This window comes from Euprymna scolopes, chromosome 3, assembly GCF_053919585.1.
Source record: "Euprymna scolopes isolate OS-2025 chromosome 3, ASM5391958v1, whole genome shotgun sequence".
In the NCBI taxonomy this organism is placed as follows: Eukaryota; Metazoa; Mollusca; class Cephalopoda; order Sepiida; family Sepiolidae; genus Euprymna; species Euprymna scolopes.
In genome coordinates, this window is record NC_136484.1 from 52,933,098 (window position 1) to 52,958,449 (window position 25,352).

General features: G+C 34.7%; 1 protein-coding gene across 1 annotated transcript in view; it reads right to left on the reverse strand.

Moving 5' to 3' along the window:
• Nucleotides 1–25,352, reverse strand: part of LOC145255300 (uncharacterized) — a 65,726-nt gene that overhangs the window by 11,824 nt on the left and 28,550 nt on the right. The window lies entirely within an intron of this gene.

Below are 25,352 nucleotides of genomic sequence, written 5' to 3' on the forward strand. Positions count from 1 at the left end.
AGCTACTACTTCCAAGGGGAATAACTCTTATGGTTTAATTGTTTGAAATCCGGAATATTTTTTTTTTTATTATTATTTATTTAAACTCTGCGAGTTATAGTAAGCTCAATGTTATTACATTTATACAGACTTTTTTTAATTTTGAAATATTCTTTGAAGTTGATTTATTATTTTTAGAAGCTGAGTAGAAATGCATTATTTTGTTTAAACAAAAAATACTTCTAGTTATGGTTTTCAGTAGTAAAAAAAATAAGGAATGAATTTATCTTTACTTCTCTTATGTATATAAAGCATCATAAATTGTAACAATTACAAAAAAAAAAAAAATAATTTTTCCGGAACATTACAAAAAAAAGCCCTAAAAATCTGGAGTTTGTATTACTGTACACATAGATTCGAAAAAGTTGTCGAATATATGTCAGCCTATGTCACGGTAGCATATATTGAGCGAGTTTCTAACAGTCTAGTTTTTTATTTTTAACTCCTTTTCCCAAACTCACCATGTCAAAGAGCGAATCAGGCACCATTTTCAATTTTCCAATACATCGGTAAACACTGTATGTTTTTTGAGCTGAATAAACATGTTACATTAAATAAAAACACTAGAAAATTATCCAGTTGGGTAGAAAAGTAACTTATCTTGCCTTTGATAACATTTATTTGTTATATGTCTGTTTTTTGACAACTTTTTCGAATCTTTGTGTACAGTAATACAAACCCAAAGTCTGTATTAATGAATTCAATATAACTCTATGATTTCTGGAACTACCGATATTATCATTTAATTAAGCATTGTTCCTATTTACAAATCGTCTCAGTTGTAAAGGATTTCTCCTCCACTGACAGAGAACAAGAAATTGAAGTGTAGCATCTGAAGAACAGATACTACACTTTGATCTTGACCCGAAGCATTGTTTACTTAATATTTTCATACAAAAGATTATAGTTGCAACAAATATTTCTACTTTTGTTTTTGAATTACAGGTTTCACATTTTTTTTATACTAGCATGGGTGCCCAGTGTCGCCTGGGTGTTTGGAGGTGTGTGTTGAGCAAAAAAAAAAAAAAAAAAAAAAAAAAAAGTGGTATTAGGAAGGCAGGCTTGAACTCGTACCGCGAAAGAGGAAAAGAACGTGAAAAAAACGTGACGTCTTTGCTGTTACCACCACTGCCAAACCGGAAGTGATGTAGGTTTAAATTAAGGCTAGACAATCGAAAAGAGAGGATGACTTTCAAAAATATTGGCGAAAAAAGCAAACCTTCCCCCCCCCCTGTAGAAAAGTTGAAGGTTAAGATATTAATGTTTTTAGCCAATTTTTCGATATTTGTCGCCTGAAAGGTCGAACTTCAAAACGATATTGATCTTGTAAAAATCCGTCACCTCTGTCGAAAGTTTTGGCAGCAGACATGCAAACATACATACATATATACATTTATATATTGGTAACACAAATTTCTGACCCAAACTGATTAAAAAGCTGCCCTATCTCTGAATACCCTTTATGTAAAATTTCAAATGTTTAGACCAGAAATTGTCTGAGTAATTTGGTAGAGACCGAAGCGGTCAAATATTTTAAAACTTTGACCCCTATTATGACTGCTTAACATTTATTATTTTGGGCTCAAATCAAGTTATTAAGTTAGATCCATGTCCAAGGACCCTATATCTAAAATTTCAAATGTTTAGACCCAAAATTGTCGGAGGAGTTTGATAGAGTTCTCAAAAGTCAAATCGTTGATCTTTAACCCCTTAACAGCCAAATTTCTGGCCGAAAACTGATAGATTAAGCTATATTCATACAAATAAGGTGTTTTTTTTTCTTATTTAATTCAATATCTTAGGACTTTACTTTACTAATTATTTTTTAAATAGACCCAGAAAACTAATATTTATCTTTCAAAGAATTTTTAAAATGAATTTATTTAACTTAAAAACTTAGCTGAATTAGTTAGCTTGCCGTGAGAATATTTTTCATAACTTTTTTTCACTGTACAAATATTTTTTTTCTTTTGTAAATTAGCTTTAGCCTTTAATCTTTCAAATACAATAAAAAATAGATGGCAAATTACAAAAAATACATATATATATATATATATATATATATATATATGATAAACTGGCTTTCAAAACTATGTCCCCCTATATTTTCTGCCCATTTTTGCCATACCTATCTTTTATTGAAGAAATTTATTTACAATTTTTTTTTCCTTTTTGAAAATAACTTTAGTCTTTAATCTTTCAAATACAACCAAAAAGTAGTCGGAGAATTACAAAAAAAAAAAAAAAAAAAGGATAAACCTGCTTTCAAAACTACATCCCTATTTTTTTTTTTTTTGTCTATTTTTGCCTATACCTATCTTTTATTGAAGAAATTTAAGGGTTTCTTTCTTTAGAACAAAAGGTAAACATACGTTTGAAGCAACAATAAACTATAAGATTTTAAATAATGTGCATACAAAAAATGTCATATTCTCATTTTTTAAAAAAAAATTCTTCATAAACATCCTCATTTACTTGCATCCCCTGGAGAGCAGAGTTAAACACAAGGTCGGTTTTTAATATGAGCAAAATCCAGCTTTCCAAAGAGAATACTCTGGATTGGAACAATGATTTAAAGTGCCTCAGTCTACAAAAATTTCTAATTTACTGACCGAGAATAGAAAAGCAGAGGTTTAGTATCAGAACAGATACTACACTTTTCAAGATATGGTCTGTTTACGATTATATTTTATGCACTTATAACTGGAGGTAATTTTTTTTTAAATTTACTTTCAATTATTTTAATTTTAAAGAAAAGTTTTTGTTTTTTTGTTTTGGTAATCCATTTCTTTCTGTCTGAAAGAGATGTATTGAGTAATTTTTTTCCATTCCGTGCTGATGATAGCATACTCTCAGGGATTATAAAAAAAAAACTTTGGTTGGGGGGGATGTGTACGTTTTGTTGTTAAAAGACAATCCTCCCATGCATTATCTGCTCCTTTTTTTAATTAGAGACAGCTATCCGCATGGATAAATTTATTTTATATTTACTTTATTTTCAATTATTAATATCTTTCAACAGTTGCATTTAAAACCGGAATGATGCCACCAAAAAGTAGTAGAAATGAAACTGTGGAAGAAAGAGTGGAAAGATTGGAAGCTAATAGACTAAGAGTTGCTATAACTCGCTCTAATGAAAACACCTCACATAGAGAAAGACGTCTGAAGCTCAACAGAATACATCAAACAGAAAGGAGAGCAAGATTAACAGATTTGGAACGGGCAACCCAACATGAAGTTGACAGAACTAGACTAATATGTTTGCATTGCTCAGCTGTGAAATTTAAAGGACAAACCCACGGTTGTTATTGTTCTTCTTCTTCTTGCAAGGTTGTGTTTGATAGCTTTTTACCACTACCTCAGTTGCTGCAAGATTAGCTCTCCGGCAAGCGTCCCATCTCTAAAGACTTTCTGCAAAATCTTCGCACTTATAACAATTGTTTTGCAATGACATCATTTGGTCACAAAAATGTGGCGGTACATGGGTGGAATTCTTCTTTTAGAATTCGAGGCCAGGTTTGTCACCAAATTGGGAGTCTTTTGCCACCTGAAGATGGAGCGGCAAAGTTTATTCAAATCTACTTCTTGGATAATCCGGAACAGGAACTACATAGACGGGGACGTGACAGTAAACTCAATGAAGACATTCTCTGAAAGCTGACTGAAATTTTGCATGGAAACAACAGCCTAATTTATCATCTGAAAACAACAAAGGAGAGGAATGAAGAAGAAAACTTGGAAGAACACAAATTTGTCATAAGGGAAGACTGAAAGCCGCAACAACAGCACCCATGGCGATTCAATGCTCTAACAACAACGTATGAGATTAGAATATTAATGGAGAATGAACCGACAGCAAAGTAAGATATCGTCTTGTATTTTAAAAATAATATATTGAAAAGGATCTCTGAACTACATCCCCTCTACAATCCGTTAATGTACCCCTATGGTTCTCCATATATGAAGGCATCCAATGGGCAAAAAGTTACCCAGTTTTATTCCTTCCATTTGATGACTCGTCTGGAAACTATTTTGTCCTGTACCGAAGGCTGTTTCAACAATGGCTGGTGGATGTGTATTGTAAGATTGAAACAGAACGTTTACTTCCTGAGGCGAGAGCAACAGACATTGAGAGCTGACAATTGTGGCAACTTGAGGGATTCAGTTCTTAGCAAGGATAGGAATCCAGAACAGATTGGTGAACGAGTGGTACTTCCGGCAACTTACATAGGAGGCCCTTGATACATGTTTGAGCGCCAAAGTAAGGCCATGGCTTATGTTCGGCGAATGGGCTGAGCCAACCTCTTCATCACTTTCATGACAAATCCCAAGTGGACGGAAATTATAGAAAATTGTCTTTCAGGACAAGAACTTCAGGATCGTCCAGATATTGTTGCCAGAGTCTTTAGACTGAAGCTAAAAAGCTAATAGAATTTATTAAAAAGGGGAATTTGGCAGGTTGAGGGCATTGAATACTAAAAGAGAGGACTGCCGCATGCACACATCCTCACCCGGCAAACCCCAGAGGACAAAGTTCTACCAGAACAAATGGATTTCTGCATATCTAATCAGATCCCTGACAAAGACGAAGACCTTGATCGTCATGCAAAAGTGATGGAACATATGGTGCACGCACCTTGTGGCCCATTGAATCTAAGTTGTTCACGTATGATTGACAACAAATGCTCCAAAAAATACCCTAAAGAATTTCTACAGTGTACGGAGCAAGGCCAAGACTCTTATCCCAATTACAGGCAAAGGAAACTAGAAGATGGAGGCCAGACTGGTACAATAAGGATGAAGAAAAATGGTCGGTATGTTCATCAGGAAGTCACATGCTTCAGGTGGTATGGGTAAGACTTTTGTAATTAATTTGATCCTTACAAAGATTAGATCTATGGCAAAGATTGTGCTTGCAACAGCATTCACTGGCATTGCTACCACTTTACTTCAAGGTAGCCGCACTCTTTACAGTACTTTTAAAGTACCCTTGGATACTCATTGAATGGATCAGCCAGTTTGCAAAATTACTGGTACTTACACCTTGGCCAATATCATTTGAGACACCTCAGCAATCATTGTAGACGAAGCCCCCATGACACACAAGAGTGCTTATGAAGCAATTCACCAAACACTACAAAACATCACAGGAAACAATACTCTTATGAGTAGCGTTCAAACCTTATTTTGCAGTGATTTCTGTCAAATCCTCCCAGTGGTTAAAAATGGCACAAGGGCCAACATTGTCAATGCAAGTTTGAAGCAGTCCTATCTCTGGAGGCACGTTATAGTGAAGAGACTGACTACTAATATGAGAGCGCATATCTCTAGAAACACAGCCGCAGGCGATTTCTCAAAATTTCTTCTCCAAATTGGTTATGGTCAGTTTCCAATCACTTCTCCACCTGACACAATTAAGATTCCGACCGAGCTTGGTAAATGTGTTGGTAATCAGAAGCAACTGAAAGACAAAGTTTATCCGGATCTGCAAAACAACAGAAAATCATCGGAGTGGCTTGCTGAGAGGGCTATTATTTCACCATTAAACAGCAATGTGAATCACTTGAACAATTGGATAATGGATGAATTTCCAGAGTACTCAAAGGAATACAAGTCAGTTCACTACCATGTTTTTAAACTCTTTGGAACTATCTGGAATGCCTCCTCATTTTAAATCTCAAAATTGAATCCCCAATCATGATTCTTGGATCCTTGGAACTGCCATAAACAACTCACAGAACCAGATATGTTCTCACCAGATTGCACACCAATGTACTTTATGCCACCATTTCTTGTGGTCCATATAAAGGCGAAACAGTTCTACTGCTAAGGATCCCCTTAGTTCCATATGAGTCGGAACTTCCCTTTAAATTCTGGAGGCTCCAGTTTTCTGTGAAGGTGTGTTTTGCAATGAGCATCAATAAAAGTCAACGTCAGACATTTAAAACCATTGATGTAGACCTGACATCAGAATGCTTCAGTCACGGTATGTTCTACGTCTCCATCAGCAGGGCAGGAAGTTCAGAAAACCTCTGCATTCTGGCTGGAAATCAACACAGTAGAAATGTAGCTTACCATGAGGCTGTTCAATGAAAAGTTATAGAGGAGGATATGATGAAAAATGATATGATCTTGATTGTAGTAAGTTTTTTCAATTTTTACATGTAACAATATCAGTGTCAACTTTGATGTAACCTATTTACTTTAAAGTCCATGGTTGGATTTCAGTCAATTCAAGAGGTAGTTAAAAATTTAAAACATCTCAGACAATAGTTGCTCTTACAACATCCACTTTCTGGAAGGGTGTCCATGAAGTGGGTACCAGAGTGTACAACTCCCGCGGGTATCTTTGCAAGTGTATATATATATATATATATATATATATATATATATATATATATATATAATTTTTGATGGATTGATTGTTGCTATTTCTTCTGATGAATTAAGGGCAAAATAGATTCACTGATTGATATAATAATTAAGTGATTGATCTTGTGTTACAAAACAGATACTGTCAAGAATTGTAAATGTCAACTGAATTAAAGGATAAATTGTAAGATGGTTGTAAAGTTTGCGTTAAGCAAGCTGGTTTTCCAATCCGACAGCGTGTCGCCATGAATGAGTGTAAACAACTAATGGCGATTCCGCTGTCCTTTTATAAGGGGGATAACTCCACTTATGCAAAGTCTGAGCGAAAGGGAGATAACTCCTTTCTGGCCTCTACAATGGTCAACATCATGAACTTTGGAATATAGACTTTTGTCATTCATCATTTTATATATATATATATATATATATATATATATATATATATATATATATATATATATACATATATATATATATATATAATCAAATGGGTTTAAAGAATATGGATAAATTCTTTATATAGGTACTTATCAAAATATGAAATTCAACATATGTGACTGGAGCATAACTTAAAATTAAATTTAAGACGAAATAAATATAAGAATATATGAATTTATTTGTCAGCTCAATAAGGAAAAACATCAAAAAAGAAATAGGGATTATAAATGCTTGTTTTACCTAGGTATCTTGAAGCCATCAGAAAAGAAGAGAGCTAGGCTACAGATATAGGGACATGTCATATTTAGCTTAGGATACATTAAGATGGAAATGTAAAATAATGCATATATATATATGCTAGCCAAGAACAACTCTCCCTGAGATCGTAATGAATCGTTTTTTTTGTTTTTTTTATTATTTGAAATTTGGAATATAGACTTTTTTCAGCATGCTTTTTATATCCTTAATAGTTTTTGAGATATTTAATGTCCAAATGTGTTCACGATTTGTGGAAAACCCTGTATTATTTCACTTGGAAGTCTATTCCAAAGTCAAAGGATTCTTATTGAGAAAGCAGCTCTCCTTCGGTTCAATCAAAATCAGTGGTGAAACAGTTTCCTGCAGTGTCTGTATAGACCTATTTCTGGCACGAAAGCGAAGAGTAAGTCCTGAGGTATATTACAATGCCCATTGTGAAGATTGTAGGCCAAAATCAGATCATTGACACTCAAGGGAGAAAGGCATTTTAAGTCAGCTTTCATAGGGTAGATCCGATGCATCCTGAACCGTATGAGTAGCCAGCCATTGAACTCCTTCCAGATGTTGAGTATTAAGCATTAAAAATGAAGACAAGGTCTGGATACCATAGTAATACAGTCTGATGAGAAAGACATATAAAAGGGAGAAATATTTCATTGATGTTTAAGTGCTTGGGAAATCTTTTCTTCAATGCTTTTAGCACTTAGATGTTGATTATATTGAACATCTTGTGCTGCTGTAGTTTGATAGACAGGAACATATCCTGTTATAAGTAACATTTAAAATAAATAAAACCAAGAGTCTTCAAGTTTAAGCCTATTAATGACTAATAAACATATAAACAAAATGTAGTTATTTTTTTTTTTTTTACTTCAAAAAAATTATTAAAAAATATAAGTTATCTCCCTTTAATTATATTGCAATTATTATATTATACTAGCAGGGAGTTCCAACGTTGCCCAGGATTGAATGATGATATTTTTATTGTCATCGAAATCCGTGAAATTGACCGGGAGGAAGCTTCACATGTCTCCATGCAGTAACTTAGTCCAAAATATATGTTATTCTACATTGCATTCTAGAGAACCTGCTGTTTTTTTTATAAAATTATTTTATATAAACTTCTTTCCAGTTAACGAAAAAACATTAAGAAATTTAAGTGCGTGGTTTGAATCTACAGATCGCGTCATGCATATAAAAAAACAAAAAAAAAACACATAAATTTTCAAATCTAATCAAATTTTTTGCAGTTAATGAAAAAAACATTAAATTTATGTGTGGAGTTTGAACCTACAGACCACGTCATGCAAAAAAAAAAACATGCTATGAACTTACCCATAGTAGAATTTTAACGGCCCATTGTACTATCATTGTGCTAAGCGACGACATGGAAAAAAATGGCTTTACGATGATAGATAAATTAAAATAATTATCGAGGGTGTTCTGAGACAAAACTTAACATAGATCACTACCAGACTTAGAAACTAAAGTTCTATAAATTTTAAAGACTACCAGTCATTTCAGAATCTATAAGGAACAAACTCTCACACACAGGGAGACAGAATTGTATTTATATAATTGTAAAGATATTAGCATTATTAGTTATATCAACATTATTAGTTATATTGATATTATTAGTTATATGGGCATTACTAGTTACAGGGGTATTATTAATTATAAATTGCCAGTATTAGTTATATTTTAATTATTAGTTATATAGACATTGTTAGTTATATTTTCATTATTAGTTATATAGACATTGTTAGTTATATTTTCATTATTAGTTATATAGACATTGTTAGTTATATTTTAATTATTAGTTATATAGACATTGTTAGTTATATTTTCATTATTAGTTATATAGACATTGTTAGTTATATTTTCATTATTAGTTATATAGACATTGTTAGTTATATTTTCATTATTAGTTATATAGACATTGTTAGTTATATTTTCATTATTAGTTATATAGACATTGTTAGTTATATTTTCATTATTAGTTATATAGACATTGTTAGTTATATTTTCATTATTAGTTATATAGACATTGTTAGTTATATTTTCACTATTAGTTATATAGACATTGTTAGTTATATTTTCATTATTAGTTATATAGACATTGTTAGTTATATTTTCATTATTAGTTATATAGACATTGTTAGTTATATTTTCATTATTAGTTATATAGACATTGTTAGTTATATTTTCATTATTAGTTATATAGACATTGTTAGTTATATTTTCATTATTAGTTATATAGACATTGTTAGTTATATTTTCATTATTAGTTATATAGACATTGTTAGTTATATTTTCATTATTAGTTATATAGACATTGTTAGTTATATTTTCATTATTAGTTATATAGACATTGTTAGTTATATTTTCATTATTAGTTATATAGACATTGTTAGTTATATTTTCATTATTAGTTATATAGACATTGTTAGTTATATTTTCATTATTAGTTATATAGACATTGTTAGTTATATTTTCATTATTAGTTATATAGACATTGTTAGTTATATTTTCATTATTAGTTATATAGACATTGTTAGTTATATTTTAATTATTAGTTATATAGACATTGTTAGTTATATTTTCATTATTAGTTATATAGACATTGTTAGTTATATTTTCATTATTAGTTATATAGACATTGTTAGTTATATTTTCATTATTAGTTATATAGACATTGTTAGTTATATTTTCATTATTAGTTATATAGACATTGTTAGTTATATTTTCATTATTAGTTATATAGACATTGTTAGTTATATTTTCATTATTAGTTATATAGACATTGTTAGTTATATTTTCATTATTAGTTATATAGACATTGTTAGTTATATTTTCATTATTAGTTATATAGACATTGTTAGTTATATTTTCATTATTAGTTATATAGACATTGTTAGTTATATTTTCATTATTAGTTATATAGACATTGTTAGTTATATTTTCATTATTAGTTATATAGACATTGTTAGTTATATTTTCATTATTAGTTATATAGACATTGTTAGTTATATTTTCATTATTAGTTATATAGACATTGTTAGTTATATTTTCATTATTAGTTATATAGACATTGTTAGTTATATTTTCATTATTAGTTATATAGACATTGTTAGTTATATTTTCATTATTAGTTATATAGACATTGTTAGTTATATTTTCATTATTAGTTATATAGACATTGTTAGTTATATTTTCATTATTAGTTATATAGACATTGTTAGTTATATTTTCATTATTAGTTATATAGACATTGTTATTTATATTTTCATTATTAGTTATATAGACATTGTTAGTTATATTTTCATTATTAGTTATATAGACATTGTTAGTTATATTTTCATTATTAGTTATATAGACATTGTTAGTTATATAGACATTGTTAGTTATATAGACATTGTTAGTTATATTTTCATTATTAGTTATATAGACATTGTTAGTTATATTTTCATTATTAGTTATATAGACATTGTTAGTTATATTTTCATTATTAGTTATATAAACATTGTTAGTTATATTTTAATTATTAGTTATATAGACATTGTTAGTTATATTTTCATTATTAGTTATATAGACATTGTTAGTTATATTTTAATTATTAGTTATATAGACATTGTTAGTTATATTTTCATTATTAGTTATATAGACATTGTTAGTTATATTTTAATTATTAGTTATATAGACATTGTTAGTTATATTTTCATTATTAGTTATATAAACATTGTTAGTTATATTTTCATTATTAGTTATATAGACATTGTTAGTTATATTTTCATTATTAGTTATATAGACATTGTTAGTTATATTTTCATTATTAGTTATATAGACATTGTTAGTTATATTTTCATTATTAGTTATACAGACATTGTTAGTTATATTTTCATTATTAGTTATATAGACATTGTTAGTTATATTTTCATTATTAGTTATATAGACATTGTTAGTTATATTTTCATTATTAGTTATATAGACATTGTTAGTTATATTTTCATTATTAGTTATATAGACATTGTTAGTTATATTTTCATTATTAGTTATATAGACATTGTTAGTTATATTTTCATTATTAGTTATATAGACATTGTTAGTTATATAGACATTGTTAGTTATATAGACATTGTTAGTTATATTTTCATTATTAGTTATATAGACATTGTTAGTTATATTTTCATTATTAGTTATATAGACATTGTTAGTTATATTTTCATTATTAGTTATATAAACATTGTTAGTTATATTTTAATTATTAGTTATATAGACATTGTTAGTTATATTGTCATTATTAGTTATATAAACATTGTTAGTTATATTTTAATTATTAGTTATATAGACATTGTTAGTTATATTTTCATTATTAGTTATATAGACATTGTTAGTTATATTTTAATTATTAGTTATATAGACATTGTTAGTTATATTTTCATTATTAGTTATATAAACATTGTTAGTTATATTTTCATTATTAGTTATATAGACATTGTTAGTTATATTTTCATTATTAGTTATATAGACATTGTTAGTTATATTTTCATTATTAGTTATATAGACATTGTTAGTTATATTTTCATTATTAGTTATATAGACATTGTTAGTTATATTTTCATTATTAGTTATATAGACATTGTTAGTTATATTTTCATTATTAGTTATATAGACATTGTTAGTTATATTTTCATTATTAGTTATATAGACATTGTTAGTTATATTTTCATTATTAGTTATATAGACATTGTTAGTTATATTTTCATTATTAGTTATATAGACATTGTTAGTTATATTTTCATTATTAGTTATATAGACATTGTTAGTTATATTTTCATTATTAGTTATATAGACATTGTTAGTTATATAGACATTGTTAGTTATATTTTCATTGTTAGTTATATTTTCATTATTAGTTATATAGACATTGTTAGTTATATTTTCATTATTAGTTATATAGACATTGTTAGTTATATTTTCATTATTAGTTATATAGACATTGTTAGTTATATAGACATTGTTAGTTATATTTTCATTGTTAGTTATATTTTCATTATTAGTTATATAGACATTGTTAGTTATATTTTCATTATTAGTTATATAGACATTGTTAGTTATATTTTCATTATTAGTTATATAGACATTGTTAGTTATATAGACATTGTTAGTTATATTTTCATTATTAGTTATATAGACATTATTAGTTATATAGACATTGTTAGTTATATTTTCATTATTAGTTATATAGACATTATTAGTTATATAGACATTGTTAGTTATATTTTCATTATTAGTTATATAGACATTGTTAGTTATATAGACATTGTTAGTTATATTTTCATTATTAGTTATATAGACATTGTTAGTTATATAGACATTGTTAGTTATATTTTCATTATTAGTTATATAGACATTATTAGTTATATAGACATTGTTAGTTATATTTTAATTATTAGTTATATAGACATTATTAGTTATATAGACATTAACTCTTTTGGAAGAGCTTACTAAATATTTTAACATGCATGACTCTCTAAGAGATAAGTGCTGAACACAGAAACAGTATTAAAAAAAAAAAAAAAAAAACTTGCAATATTTTGGACTTGTAATGGGGGTATGATCCCACACAGTCGGACGATTCTATTTATAAACGATGCTGCTAAGAACTGACGAATCCAATTGATTCACATTCTGCTACCAACCAATCAGAAACCAGAATTGCTTCATAAATATTAAACCTTTTCTGGAGCAATTTCACATGTTCTTTTCCGTCTCGATACTGTGATGTAAATGAAGAAAAAAAGAAACAAGAACGACCGACCGCGTTTTTGTGTGGCTTATCTCGTGTTCATAATGAAGAAGAAAGAAACAAAAATGGCTGCCCTGTTTCTTTATATGCCTACAGGGTGACCACGAGGTATGCAAATGAGATGCTCCTGATTGGAGATAAAAAAGGAGTGATTTGGGGAAGGAGGGCATTCTGAAGTTAGATTGCGAGCAGAGAAGTTGTATTTGTAGAAGAGAAAAGTCGGATTCGGGGAGAGAAAAGCTAAAGTTGCAGAAGTTCGTTTTGGAGTGGAGAGAAGACGCGTCAAGTGGTAACCAGAGAGTGAAAGTTCGGACAGCAGTGTCACGCAAACGACAAGCTATTTCGGCACATCAAGCAAATTAACATTGCTGAGTGGAGACTGAGCACTCAGATGTTGAGACCCTTTACTGGGGAGGGTGACCTGATTAAGTGGTTGGAGAAATTAAAAATGGTGGCGAAGCTGCAAAAGATAGAAGATGTCACCCTGCTGCCGCTATACTTAGAGGGGGAAGCCCTCACGATTTACCAGCAGATGCGAGATGAAGACAAGGAAGACCTTGCCTTAGTGGAGCAAAGGCTGAAATTGGCCTTCGCTGAGGGCCCATTTGAAGCACTTGGCAAGCTGTCAAGTTTGAGGTGGACCGGCGAGTCCGTTGACGTCTTTGCGGCAGAGATCAGGAGACTGGCAGGGTTGGCTGGTTACGTGGGGAGGGGCCTGGAGATGACGGTAAAGCTGTACCTAGTGAACGGCTTCCCAGAGGAAATCTCTGCGAACATGCAGAGAATCACGGGGATCCATTCTATGGAAGTGGACGATCTCTTGGTCTACGCCAGAGTCCTAGTGAAAAATGTTAAAAGCCCAATCGTGGCTGCAGCTGTGAGTGGAAATATGTGCATGAGGCCTCACTTGAATGAGAGGCAGCCGGCAAGGCAACAGGAGGGGAGACCTGCCATCAAGTGTTTCCGGTGCCAGGGTCCTCATCTGATCAAGGACTGCAAAGAGCCGAGACCGGGGATCACGTGCTACCGATGTGAACAAGTGGGGCATATTAGCCGCTATTGTGTTGCTGCACGGGACCAGGGAAACGAGTGAAGGGGAGCTATTGCGCCAGTGGTTACCCCTTCTGTGTGGAAATGGCGCATGATGGAACATTGCCTCGGTTACCGGTGGTAGTCAATGGGAAGAGAGCCATAGCCCTTGTCGACACAGGCTGCACTACAACGTTGTTAGCGAGGAATGTCGCGAGGTCATGGAACGGAACCAGGATTATTAGGACCGTGGATGGCAGGGATGTGAAATGCCTAGGAGAGACGACAGTGGAAGTAATGGTGCAAGGGGTGCCCATTGGACTGCAAGCCCTAGTGTTGAATCATCTGGTCGGTGGTGTCGACATGATTATAGGTATGAGTGCAATTAACCGACTGGGGGGCGCTACGTTAAGAGGGGGCCAAGTGACGTTTGGACGTCTCGGCGCAGTGGGGATGGCAGGAGTGGAAGGTGATAGAACCGTCAGAACCCCAAAACCGGAGGTTTGCTGCATTGAGGACAAAGATTTCCTGGCGAAGTTTGATGGCGTGAGGTGGACGGTGGAATGGAAATGGATCTCCGGGCCCCCAGAACTACAGAATAAGGTGGGCTGCTACGAAAACACCCTGCGAGGAGAAATAAGAAAAGGATTCGAGGAAGAAGTGGAGAGGTGGATAAAAGAAGGAATTCTAAAACCGTGGACAGGGGAAGAAAAAGGAGTGTTGCCACTACTGGCAGTTGTTCAGCCTACCAAAAACAAGATTGGGCCCGTGCTGGATTTTAGGGAATTGAACAGACACGTAGCCTGCCACACTGGAACGGGGATCGACGTATGTGAGGAGGTCATGAGGAAATGGAGAAGAATGGGGCGGGCCACTAAGATTGTCGATCTGAAATCGGCATATCTGCAGATCCATGTAGATGAAAAACTCTGGCAGTACCAACTGGTCCAGTACAAGGGGCGGGTGTATTGTCTGATGAGGTTAGGCTTTGGGCTGAGTTCAGCCCCCAAAATTATGACTGCCGTGCTGAAGACAGTGCTGAGCAAAGACTGTACAGTGGAGAAGGCCACTAGTTCGTACATTGATGACATTCTGGTGGAGGAGGCAGAGGTGACAGCAGAGAAAGTAAGAAGCCATGTCGAGAAGTATGGGTTAACTGCAAAACCGGCGGAGGCCCTAGATGGAGGAGCGGTGCTGGGGTTGAAACTAAGGCGAGATGGAAAAGAAAGCCTTGTCTTCGAACGAGGGAATGCAATACCCGAAGTCGGATCTGAGCTGACGAGGCGAGAACTCTTCTCAGTCTGCGGGAGGCTGGTCGGGCACTATCTTATCGCTGGCTGGCTCAGGATAGCATGCAGCTTTATTAAACGACAAACAGGCACTGATGGCTGGGAGGGCCGTGTGACGAAGGAGGTCACGAACATGCTGCAAGAAGTCATTGCGAGAGTGAGGAATGAGGACCCAGTGAAAGGGAAATGGTATGTCAGCGGCGAAGACGCGGGTGTGGTTTGCTGCGATGCCAGTAACCTGGCGTTGGGCGTCGTACTAGAGATAGGAGGTGTAACTGTGGAGGATGCGGCGTGGCTAAGAAAAAACAACGACTTCTCCCATATCAACGTAGCAGAACTAGATGCCGTTATAAAAGGAATCAATCTGGCCCTGAAATGGGGATTGAAAATAATTGAAGTCAAAACCGATTCGGCAACGGTAGCGTCGTGGATTCGGTCGGCAGTAACTGGCGATAAGAGAGTTAAGACCAGGGGTGCTGCGGAAATGCTGATCAAGCGCAGACTCGGAGCGTTCACCGACCTGATAGAGGAATTCCAGTTGAGAGTATCTGTTGTGTTGGTCCCGTCAGAAAAAAACAAGGCGGATTCGATGACACGCGTGAAGAAGGCCTGGCTGCAGGAGGGAAAGGAGGTCTCCTCGGTATGCTGTGCAGGGGAAGAAGTCAAAGAGTCACACGAAATGCACCACTTTGGTCGAAAACGAACGTTATTCCTAGCCAGAGAGGTTTACCCAGAGACCACCGAGGAGGAGGTTAGGGAGGTGGTGGAGAACTGTCGAGAGTGCCAATCAATTGACTCTGGACCGTCCAGACACGAAGCAGGAGAGCTAAACGTTGCGGAGGACTGGAAGCGATTGGCCATTGATGTGACACACTATCGCCACAAATTGTATCTGTCGATGGTCGACTGTGGACCGGGAAGGTTTGCCATCTGGAGAGAGATCAGGGCAGAAGCTGCATGGGCGATCGGAGGGGTCATCGAGGAGATATTTTTGGAGAGAGGGCCGGTTGAGGAACTCTTAATGGACAATGGCCCCGCTTTCCGATCAGAAGCCTTTAAAGGGGTGTGCGATAAGTGGGGAGTAAGGCAATTTTTCAGAGCAGCGTATCGGCCGAGTGGCAACGGAATAGTGGAGAGGAATCATCGCACCATTAAAGCCGCTGCGGAAAAAAGCAACGTATCACCCATAGAGGCGGTGTTTTGGTATAACATCTCGCCAACGACCAAACAAGATGAGACAACTGTGCCTCATAGGGCCGTTTTCACATATAAGTGGCGGCATCCGTGCAACAAAACAGCAGGAATTGAGAGTGAAGAAGCCACTATCAAAGTAAGTGAAGAGGTGTGGATGAAACCCCCCAATGCACAGTGTACCACTCGTTGGAAAAGAGGGGTCGTAACAGGATTGCAGTCGAAGAACAATGTGATGGTGAATGGCATTCCCCGGCATATCTTAGACCTGCGTCGTGTGACATTGCCGGTATGCAGTGAGGGCAGTGAAGAAGAGGAAATCGAGGGCCACCGAGAAGCGAATGATGCTGCTCGACCTGACTTAGGCCCGCGTTGTAGTGAACCTGAAAACGTTAACCCCCGAGAAGTTGTCCCCCAGAGGCCTCGACGTGAGAGGAGGCGGCCTGCTTGGATGGAGGATTACGAAGTATCCTATTGATCTTGAAGATCAGAGGGGCGTGTGGTGTAAATGAAGAAAAAAAGAAACAAGAACGACCGACCGCGTTTTTGTGTGGCTTACCTCGTGTTCATAATGAAGAAGAAAGAAACAAAAATGGCTGCCCTGTTTCTTTATATGCCTACAGGGTGACCACGAGGTATGCAAATGAGATGCTCCTGATTGAAGATAAAAGAGAAGGAGAAGGAGGGCATTCTGAAGTTAGATTGCGAGCAGAGAAGTTGTATTTGTAGAAGAGAAAAGTCGGATTCGGGGAGAGAAAAGCTAAAGTTGCAGAAGTTCGTTTTGGAGTGGAGAGAAGACGCGTCAAGTGGTAACCAGAGAGTGAAAGTTCGGACAGCAGTGTCACGCAAACGACAGATACGGCAAGAATATTTTGTTCTGTGGAACTGTCTACTACAAACAAGTCACCTCCCAGGACTTGTGTGTAACAGCGAACCATCTGAAACTGTTCTGAAACTCAAATGGCTTACACTTCTAGAGGTTATGCGCCCAGCGTGCGTCTTTATTTTGATGGATCCGAATCAAAATTCGAATTGTGGCAAGTTAAATTTCTAGGATATCTACGAATCCAAAAGCTACACAAAGTACTACAAACACAACCTGAAAACAGAAACGACCCCGAATTCATTGAAAAGAACGCAACTGTCTTTGCGGAATTAATACAGTGTTTAGATGACAGAAGTCTATCACAACTGCAAATTCTTTAAAAATATCTGGTGAAGTTATAAGTGACAGTCTGTTAATTTCCATGGTCCTTAAGGGATTACCGAGTGATTTCAAGCCATTTACCACCGTGATAACCCAGAAAGAAAAACCCATGACTTTTAGCCAATTCAAGGTAGCACTCAGAAGTTACAAAGAAACTGAAAAAATGATCACAGAAAAAAACGAATCCACAAATATCATGAAATTTAAAAATACACACATAAAAACACCAAAATCGAATAATACACATGCCAGGAATAAAAAACCCGATTTTTTTGTGGTTGACAATATAAAAGATTATCAAATCGACTATTGCTATTCAATGGAAAATGAGCCAAAAAGCTTCAACGAAGCAATTAATTCAGAACATTGTGATGAATGGAAAATTGCCATGAAAAAAGAAATAGATGCCTTAACCGAAAATGATACCTATACGGTAGTGCCTCTCCCAAGAGATAAACATGTTATTTCTACCAAATGGGTCTTTACAAAAAAGAGTGCAGCATCAGGCGTAGAACAGTACAAAGCAAGATTTGTTGCTAAGGGGTACTCTCAGATTTACGGTAAAGAATACTTTTCTACGTTTTCACCGACCACAAACCTAACGACAATCAGAATTTTACTGCAAGTCGCATCACAATATGACCTAAACATCCATCAAATGGACGTAAAAAATGCTTATTTGAATGCCACAATAGACTGTGAAATTTATATTACCCCTCCAGAGGGATTTATAATGAAAAATAAAAATAGCGTGTGGCGACTTAACAAGTCATTATATGGTCTAAAGCAGAGTGCTCAGTGTTGGAACACAGTATTTCATGATTATATTATTAAACAACAATTTAGACAATGCGCTGTAGACCCCTGTTTATATACCCAACACAAAGACGATAAACTACTGATTTTGGTTTTGTGGGTCGATGATATTTTAATTGCATCAAATTGTGACATAATGTTAACTGATGTTAAGAACAAATTAAGTAAAAGATTCAAAATGACCGATCTTGGCAAAATATCCTGGTTTCTGGGGATAGAATTTACTCAAAGCAAAGGACTTGTTACGATGACTCAATCGAGATACATCGACAAAATACTATTAAAATTTGGAATGGGAGAGTGCAAGAAATGCTCTACACCGGTCGAAAATGATATTAATAAAAATATACACACAGAATCTGAAATAATAAATGACACACAATATCGCGAAATTATAGGTAGTCTTATATATTTAATGACTGCAACCAGGCCCGACATATGCTATACAGTAACAAAACTGTCACAAAAATTATCACGACCGACAATGAAGGATTTAAACAGAGCTAAACAAGTCCTACGTTATTTAAAAGGAACTAAAGAACAGAAGTTAGTATTTAGAAAATCAAGAAATCCCCTAAAATTAGAAGGTTTTTCGGATTCAGACTGGGCAAACGATGAAGATCGCAAGAGTGTATCTGGATATTATTTCAGACTCTTAGAAAATGGGCCTATTATTTCATGCAAATCTAAAAAGCAACAGATTGTATCTCTCTCTACGTGTGAAGCAGAAATTATCACGATCACACACACGACCCAGGAAGCACTCTACCTTAAAAATATCCTAAAAATTATTTTAGAGCCAGAATTAATTACAAGCCCCATAGTAATTAATTGTGATAATCAAGCCAGTATAGTCTTAGCACAGAACACGATAATCAACCAAAGATCTAAGCATATAGATATAAAATACCATTTCATAAAAAACGAGATAAAAAAGGAATCCATTATTTTGAATTACATATCATCAAAACAAAATATCGCTGATGTATTTACAAAACCCGCAACAAGGATAAAGCTACAACGTTTTTTCTCAAAACTTGTTGGGGAATTCGACTGAATAATTTTTCTTTTTCACCGCCCTGTATGTATATAGATTTCTATATATCAAAAAAAATAAAAATAAAAAAAATAAAAAATAGTCCTGGACAAGACGTTAAACTGTATCCATTTTATTTGTATTAACACTTTAACCTACTAATGTGTAACTAATACTTTTGCTTAAAAAAAAAAAAAAAAAAACTCTTTGTAATTTTCCTTTTGGACATTTGAACACAATTAAAAATGGCGTCTTTTTAAATGCTAAAATTCTAAGATCCAAATGATTTCTAATTTTTGTTATATCTAAGTGAATATAAAAATATATATTTATTTTTGAGCAGAACAAACACAAGGGACTTCCCCATTATAAAAAATAGGGAGGATGTTGCAATATTTTGGACTTGTAATGGGGGCATGATCCCACACAGTCGGACAATTCTATTTATAAACGATGCTGCTAAGAACTGACGAATCAAATTAATTCACGTTCTGCTACCAACCAATCAGAAACCAGAATTGCTTCATAAATATTAAACCTTTTCTGGAGCAATTTCACATGTTCTTTTCCGTCTCGACACGGTAAGAATATTTTGTTCTGTGGAACTGTCTACTACAAACAAGTCACCTCCCAGGACTTGTGTGTAACAGCGAACCATCTGAAACTGTCCTGAAACTCAAAATGGCTTACACTTCTAGAAAAACCTTCTGAATTATGAAGATGTCTTCTGCTATGCCCTAACCAGACACCTTAAACAACTTTTGTATAACAGATTGAGTGAGACAACTACTTTTGGACAAAAAGAATTAGCGCAAATTTTGAATTGCACTTTTAGCGGCAATTAAAAATAAAGAAAATACAGAAATATCTGTATGATATACGCACTAGTCATGGAACAAAGATGAAATATTCTAAAAATCGCATAATTTGATTAAGTTTTTTTGTTTATTCAAGAAAATCAAATTTTATGTCTAAGCAAGTCACAGTGTTTTTATTGGCCATGATTAAAGCCAATGAAATAAATAGGGAGAAGGCAATTCAATTTGAATTGTTGAGACCCAAATCATGTTCAATACAGTTTAATAGTAAAATCGCTAAAAATTGTAAATTTAGATTTTCTTAGTTTAAAAAAAAATTACTTGATTAATTTACGCGATTTTTAGAATATGACATCTTTGTTCCATGATGAGTATGCACATCATAAAGATTTTTCTGCATTTTTTATATTATAAATAAGTGTAATTCTGAATAAACACCAAAACATTTTATGAAACAATCCTGTTCTTTGATTCATGGTTAAGCAATGCCGAAGCTAAAATTTAATTGCCAAGTTGTTCAATATTGTGCCGTTCATATCTAAATATTGTACTCAGAATCAATAAACACTACATGCAACATTATTTAACAAATGCCAATATTTGTATAAATTTCTCTCTTTTTTGTTTTATTTTACTTCAGTTGAAGTTCTCAAAAATCAAAGGGACCCTTTCCTGGGGCTAACACTTGATCTATGAGATGGATAGATATTCGGATATTCCTTTTTCTCTTATCCCTCAAACGCTGAGTTTGTAAATAAGTTAGGAATAATAATTTTCATCTCACTTATTGACCAGTTAATTACATTATAGTATATCTTCCTTTTGGTCTCTTATACTTACTGGATTCCAGGACAAGATTTCATATAGTCTGGTAGGGTACCTAGTTCAGTGTTTTTACACTCGAGGAAGCTGCACTAATCTTCATATAAATTAGTGTAGGATAGTCACATAGAGGGGATCTTAATTTGGGCTCTCAATATGAAATGGATGGCTCTTGTCTAGGGGAAGCTCCATGTTTTGATAAGCTTCTGGGCTTGACCTTTATTCCTGACCTAAAATGGAACACGTACATCAAGTCAGTTGCCAAGGTCGCTGGAAAAATGGTAGGATCCTTCTACCGCTCCAGAAGATATCTCACTGCTGATGCAATTCTCTATCTATATAAAAGCCAAGTACGTCCAAGGATGGAGTACTGCTGCCACATCTGGGCAGGAGCTGCTAAAAACAGCCTATCCTGCCTTGACAGAGTACAAAATAGACTTTGTGGTTTATTGGGGGATGCCCTTTTCTCTTCCCTGCAACCTCTCTCCCACAGGATAGACGTTGCGAGCCTGTCTTTGTTTTATCGTTACTTCCATGACAAGTACTCGTCTGAGCTCCAATCTCTGATCCCCCCTCACCAATCTTTCACGATAAACACCCGTCTAGCTGAAACCACTGTTAAAAATGTTCCCCACTCTTTATCTGTACCTAAATCAAAACATAGATTCCATGAACAAAGCTTCTTTTCTTAGAAGTGCATGCCTGTGGAACTCTCTTCCGTTTGCCTGTTTCCCACCTGACTATAACCTGGATGTCTTCAAGTCCAACACAAACAAATTTCTGATGAACTGCCCCCTTAAGTAAGATACGTTATCAAATCTCCAATACTAATGATTACTACGATACTATCCCATTACTGTACATGCAATAACCCTTATCCCCAAGTGGCTTCTAGGCCTTGATAAGTGGTGGCTACCTTGTAAAAAACAACAACAAAGAAACTGTGTTATTTTAAATATTTAGTCAGAGTTTACATGTCAGATTATCCTGACAAATTCATGTACAGGGAGACATTAGACACCTGAGGAGAATTGTAACAGAGCGCAAACACACATATGGTGGCTGTATGCAAATGCTAAGATGTGTGCAAAGTGACATCACAGTAAGGAAAAAGAAAAAGACTATAAAAAGAATGTGTACATAGATCAAATATCACATTAAAGAAGACAATTACATTAGAGACGCGGGTGATGTCACAGCCGTAACAAGAAGCCACGTGTGGCGGGAGAATAAAGAATAAAGGTCTTTTCTTCAAACCTGAAACAGCCAGTTGAAGTGCTTTCCTATTCTTCATCTCCTTTGCAACTAAGCCTACAATGTGTTGGGTCCCGGGTGTCTACATAGTAACATGTGTGACAACGTGTACTATGTTACAGAATGTCTAGTAGGTATTAAATGTTAATGTGCATGTCAGTTAAATAGATGATTAAATAAACTTACATCCAGCTTGGTGTTGTTTCACTTGAAGTTGAACTAATTCCCGCATAAGCTAGTGTAGGGTAGTCATAAAAGGGGATCTTAATTTGGGCTCTGGATTCCAGGACAAAAATGTATCTTGTCTGGTGAAATATCTAGCTTAGTGTTCTTACAGGATAGAACGAGAAAATTGTCGCCCTAGAAAAGACGACATGATTCCATTTCCATTTGATGAAAACCAGTTTCTTTTTTTGCTGTAGACTATCCACTAGTTGGCCAGTTGTGTACAAATCCTAAGAGCGATAAAAGCCTTCTATCATGTTTGAAAGTGACACAATGTTCAACAAGCAAGATTGGAGATGCGCCGCTGTACAACTCATGCTCTCTACAGATCCAAATTATGACAACAGGAACATTGCCAGCACCCTCATAATGCATTGCTGGATTGCCACGAATAACAAATAAATATTTTTACTATATATATAGGGTGTCCCGATAAAATGCATACTTTAAATGATCATAAACCCAACATTTATTATAAGAAAGGAAAGTAGTATGCAGCAAAATACTGTGAACAAATATATAAACCAGCTAATTATCGAAAGTATTCAAATTATTGGCCATTGTGGTCCATGAACAGCTGACAACGCTCACTGATTGAATCCAAAACATAACCACTTCAATTGGTATGTTATCACATCTTTGCCGTTTTGAGAAGGGATTAGTTTATTGAGGCTCCCTTACCGGGGAATTCTGATGAGGCTGTCTAGGCACTTTTTGTAGGTCAGAGTGTCCCTCCTTGTGGGCGCTGACTTGTTTAATTCCACTTTCTGACCCTGGTATCTAAGTTCTGTCAGTGGGGGAGAAATAAACAACCCACATAAATATTCCAAATTTGGCCTTTTTTTTTTTTTTTTTTAAATAAATATTGAAAATGAGTCAAGTTCAATATTTTTACCTGGGAGTACATTTCTAAAATTCTTAATACCTTATTAGTTTATGTTGAATGGAGTGTTTGGGGCAGAGTATGAAGTCCAATACATGGCACAATCACGTTGACACACCAATTCTCGCCAGATCACCGAAGTTAAGCAATGCTGAGCCTAGCCAGTATCAGATGGGTGACCATTTGGGAAGGCGAGGCGCTGTATATACCATGAGGTAAAATACCAAGTTGAGAAACTGGCGCGATCCATCCTTCTCTCGAAGGTAGATGGGATTCTCTTAAGCCGTGGTAGGTACCCCCGACTAGTGATGGCATCACAATAAAAAATACCCTTGATAGTCCTCGTGAAGCATCACGTATTTAGCTACTGACAAGATTTGAATTACACTACAAACTTGTGTAGTGAGTTCAATCTCAGCTATGGCCGTGCTGAATGGATAGATGAAATCCAAGAAGGCAGCAGTTACAAACGTTTGCAAACCTCTGCTATAAAGAAGAAAAATGGGGCATTTTTTACGATAGATAACAAAACGAAAAAGAGGTACAAAAATGACTAAATAAATATATAACAAATAAATATTATCATAGACAAAACAAGTTACTTTTCTACCTAGCTTTAAAATGTTTATTCAGTTCGAAAAACAAATAGTGTCGAGTGTTATGTGATAACAAGAAAAAAATGGCCACCACAAGCGGGTCACATCTTTGTAGCCTAGATAATTCATCAAAGATAGAAAATTAAACAAAATACATGTAGAAACCCACCAAATAACAGTTGAGATAACATAATTGAATAAACGCTTTAAAATATTTCCATATGCTAGAACATGATAAGAAAAATTGAAAAAAAACACTAAAAAACTTATCCAGTTAGGTAGAAAAGTAATTTATCTTGTCTTTGATAACATTTATTTGTTATCTGCTTGTTTTTAAACCACTTTTCCATTTTGTTGTCTATAGTAAAAATGTCCAAAAAAACGAATTACAAGGTGGAACGATAAAATTATCACCATCTACTAGTGTGCCAGTGTTGTACAAACCTCGAGAGCCATAGGAGCCTTCTATCATGTTTGAAAGTGACACAATGTTCAACGAGCAAGATTGGAGATGCGCCACTGTACAACTCATGCTCTCCACCGATCAAAGTTATGACAACAGGACCATTGCCAGCACCCTCAAAATGCATTGCTGGATTGACACAAATAAAAGGGATGTGCCCAGGGTGATGAAAACAAAGCTTCCGGCCACGGTTGTGGTCTTTGGTGTGGGTTCAAATGAGGGCCACATCATGCCATCTCATATCTTTGAAGTTGGCTTGAAAGTTAACACAAAAGTGTACCTGGATGTGCTGCAGAGTGCGGTGATCCCCTGGTGCAATTAGGTGGCCACTGGAAGACCCTGAGTGTGGAAGCAGAACTCAGCACCGACCCACAAGTCCAAAGAGACCCAGGCTTTAGAAGAAGTGCTACAACTTTGTACCTTTCTCTCACTGCCCCCCCTCCTCGTCCTCCGACCTGAACTCGCTGAACTACTTCGTTTGGTCATACATCGAGAACATGACCAACATGACCTCCCACAACACCAAAGTCAGTCTGATCGCCGCCATCTGCCAAGTATAAATAATGGTAAGGTTTTCATACATTAACTAGTTTGATAATGATTTTATTTTTATTCTTGTAATTATTGTATAGACGGTTATCTTCCACCAACATAACGCTAACTTTCAAAGTAAAATCCAACAAGCAGCAAAATCCCATCCCTTCATTGTAGACTTTGACTTTTGGCAGCATTTACCTAGGATGGATTGAACCGGCTCCTCCCATAAAACACCGTCCCCCAAATGAATGCAGACCACATACAATGATC